Raw genomic sequence first — 4,138 nt, 5'->3', positions numbered from 1 at the left:
GCCCGTCAGTCTCCATAGGATAACAGGGGCCCATCATGTTGGTTCTCCTCAGAGACATCGCCAACTCAGGTCTGTAGAAATGAAAATGTAACTTACTTTATTAACATATTTGACAGGGACAGTGTACATTGATTAACTTTTCTGTAAATGCACCACAATTAGCCAAGAGGCTATTTTTCATCCGTCGACTCATCTTAAAATAGCCTTGAACCTGGAGATGCTAACACTGCTGTTGTCTCCGTTGGACGTGGCGTAGAAAATCTTCTCACAATGTCTCCACACCGTCCAGAATACGCGGCTCTGCGTCCAACGTTAACGAGTCTAGCTAACCGTACGTCCACACCGCCGCAGCCAGGGACGCTTGTTACGGGGACACTTTTTGACACTTTGGCTGCTCTGACGTCCAACACACTGACACTAGAAACTCTACAAATCACATGTAAAACCACAGGATTTGTTTTGTTAATTGGTCACAGCTGTGTCTGTTAGCAGTTAGCAGTTAGCAGTTAGCTCGCTCATCAGCCGCTGAGTCGTACAAGCCGCAGGACTAACCTAGTGACCCATGCAGGATTCACTGTTAGGGACCGTTAGAGACCATGTGACCAGGTAACACTAACTGGAGACCATGTGACCAGGTAACGCTAACTGAAAGGGAGGGGAAACTGTCTGCACAAAGTTACCAGGTTACCCCAGGATATACAGAGTACACCCCAGGTATACAGAGTTGCCAGGTGATTCAGAGTTAGACGCCAGTGTGACTAGAGTTACCCCAGGTATCAGAGGTTACCCAGGTATACAGATTGTTAAACCTAGGTACAGAGTTACCCCAGCTGTACAGAGTGACCCAAGGTGTATAAAGTTACCCAGGTATCAGAGGTACTTCCCCAGGTGTAAAGCGTTACACCCAGTGTATCAAGTCCAGTTCAGGGTGAACCCCAGGAACGTTACATTACAGAGTTACCAGGTGAAGAAACTAGGTATCAGAGTTACCCCAGGTGATCACGAGATGTACCACGGTATCAGAGTTACCCCAGGTATCAGAGTTACCCCAGGTGTATAGAGTTACTCCGTCAGGTAACCAGATGTTCAGAGTTACACAGCTACGGTATAAGAGTTACCCCAGGTGAATCAGAGTTAACCCCAGGTATCAGTACCCAGTTCGAAACCCCAGGTATCAGAGTTACCCCAGGTATACTAGAGTTACCCCTGGACCACGGGCACCCCGGTTGTTCAGATCAGAGTTACCAAGGTATTACGAGTCTACCCCAGGTAGTTAGATGTTACCCCAGATGGGTTACCCGCAGACAGGTTACACCAGGTTAGTTACCTAATGGTTACGCACGCCAGGTATACCGAGTTACTGCCAGGTGTATAGAGTTACACCCACTGGTGCATAAGAGTTACCCAGGTGTAGGTACAGAGTTACCCGGTACAGGTTCCCAATCAGAGTACCCCAGATCGGTTCCCAGGTATCAGAGTTACCCAGGTAAAGGTTACGTACGAGAGGTACCCAGTTAGAGTGACCAGTACAGAGTTGCCCCAGAGTATGAGAGTTTGACCCACAAGGGTATTAAGAGTTCCACCAGGTATCAGAGTTTACCCGGATACAGTGTACAGCTAGAGTTACACCCAGGTATGAGTCCGAGCAGGTTACCCCAGAGCGTATATAGCAGTTGCCCCAGGTATCAGAGTTAACGACAGAGTGCCCAGTATCAGAGTTGACCCCAGGTATATAGAGTTCGCCCAGGTGTATAGAGTTACCCCAGGTATCAGAGTTACCCCAAGGTATCAGAGTTACCCAGTGTCTAGAGTCCATGTATACAGAGCCCCAGGTAAGCAGAGTTCTACAGGTATCACGAGAGTTACCCCAGTGATCAGAGTTACCCCAGGTGATTGAGTTACCCAGGTATAAGAGTTTACCCAGGTAACAGAGTACGCCAGGTACATGCCCAGGTATCAGAGTTACCCGAGGTGTATCAGAGTGAACCCCCTAGGTATGAGTTACCACAGGTTATAGACAGTATCGAGTTACCCCAGCGTGTATAGAGTTACCCCGTTGTGAGGTAACCAGAGTTAAAGAGTGACCCAGGTGTATCAGCGTTTTCTTGTGATTATATTTCATTTTGATTATAATATTATTGTCATCGGAAGTATTAAAAACAGTACGTTTCTGTGTGTAGCATCTTAAATGAAGACAGGCCGGGTTTCCACGGCAACAGGACTAGAAGAACACAAACCACAGGATGCCGTCGCTAACTATGCTTTCGCTGTTACTGCATCTGTGACCGGAAGTCCAGTGTAGAATCTGACTTCCGTTCACAGGAAGGTTGACTTTTATCTTTTTAAGGAGAAGAAATTGGACAATGACGGACTAAATAAAGAGATTCTGCGATTATATGAGAGGGAGTTGACATATGACTGACATAACGAGACGGGGGGGGTTGGGGGGGCAGGCGACAAACGTGTCATAATGAAAAAGCGGAGGACAGAAAGAGGTCTGGTCTGGTCTAGTCGTGTCATGGTGCCAAATAACGGACGGAAGGACCTCTGCTCATGGGGCAACGTGGTGCTCGATGTCAATTACTGGGTACATACTGAATCCAGACGTTGGAGCTGAACACCGTTTAGCACTCGTTAGCGTGCATCCACGCCCCTGCGGCCGGCCACTAGAGGGTGTGAGGGAGTTACAGTAAGTAATTTTACAATGGAATGCGATTTTGGGGTCTTCAGCTTCAATCAGAAGATTGCCAATTTCCAACTATTGATGGCTAATGAGCATTAGATTGACACGCCGTGTCACAGCGGGCTAACTTGTCAGCAACCAATCGGAATATAGACGCACTTTAATCGACTGACGTGTTCCTGCGAAGAAACAGCACGATGTAATTTGCGCGTTCATGTTTGAACATGCGTACTCCAGGTAGCGTTAGCCTGGTCACATGCCCGATCTCCACGGATAGCGGGTAGCTGAACGTCACAAATGGTACTCCTAGGTAGCGTTAGTGCCGTCACATGGTCTCAGAGTAGCGTTGTTATAGCAGCACATAGCGCTCGCCAAGGTAGCCGTTAGCCCGATTCACCGTTTCGTACAACATGGCTCTCCAGGGTAGGTTAGCTGCCCCTCGACATGCGATTCTCCAAGTAGGGTTAGCTTTAGGTCACATGGTCGCCAAGGTCGCGTTAGGACTGGTTCACATGGTTCCAGGTTCGCGTTAGCATCGCCAGTCAAATTGCCGTCTCAACAGGTAGCAGTTAGCCGAGTCACAATGCTACTCCAGGCCTAGCGTTAAGCCTCGCGCCGATGGTCTCCAGGCTACGCCGGTAGCCTCGGTCCCCATGGTCCTCAGTAGAGAGATAGCTGGCTACGCGAATAGTCTCCAGTTAGCGTGTAGCTAGGTCAAATGACGTCTCCAGTTAGCGTTGAGCTGCCCGGCACCATGCGTCTCAGTAGGTTAGCTGGTCACATGCGTCTCCAGTTGAGCGGTTACCAGGCAGTCACATGGGTCCTCCAGTATAGACGTTACCAGGTAACATTGGGAAAGTCTCCAGGGTTAGGCAGAGTGGACCAGGAGTCACAGAGTCTAGCAGGTTAGCAGTTACCAGGTACAGTGAAGTCCTACAGTAGTATAGCCTAGGGTTACATGGTCTCCAGTAACTGTTAGACAGTGGGTCACATGGTCTCCCGATAGTGTGAACGCATGCTCACATGGTCTCCGTTAGCGTTACCAGGCGTCCATGGGGTCTTCCAGTTAGGAGTTAGATGGTCCATGGTCTCCAGGGTAGACCCCTGTTAGGCCAGGTCACAGGTCTCCAGTTAGCGCGAGTTACGGTCAATGGTCGTCTCCAGTTAGTGTTACCTCGGTCACATCGGCTCTGCAGACCTTAGTATTAAGTGGGTCACATGCGTCTTCCGAGTTAGCCGTTACACAGGTCACCATTTTTGAGATGACGCCGTCTCCAGCTTAGCGCACCTTGAACCGAGGTCCGCATGAAGTCTCCAGTTAAGGTTATCCAGCCGTCAGAAGGTCGTACCAGTTGGTACTTTTAGACCCTGGTGTCACATGGATACTCCGGTTAGTCCGGTAGTACCGTGTAGCGTCGACATGGTCCTCCGAGTTAGGTGACGTTAAGCTGATCA

General features: G+C 49.3%; 1 protein-coding gene across 1 annotated transcript in view; it reads right to left on the bottom strand.

Moving 5' to 3' along the window:
• Positions 1-4,138, bottom strand: part of jakmip3 (Janus kinase and microtubule interacting protein 3) — a gene marked incomplete in the record, with an annotated part of 60,184 nt that overhangs the window by 833 nt on the left and 55,213 nt on the right.

This window comes from Etheostoma spectabile, unplaced genomic scaffold (assembly GCF_008692095.1).
Source record: "Etheostoma spectabile isolate EspeVRDwgs_2016 unplaced genomic scaffold, UIUC_Espe_1.0 scaffold458, whole genome shotgun sequence".
NCBI lineage: Eukaryota > Metazoa > Chordata > Actinopteri > Perciformes > Percidae > Etheostoma > Etheostoma spectabile.
Note: the sequence above shows the minus strand (reverse complement) of the source record. Positions and strands in the feature narration are given on the sequence as shown.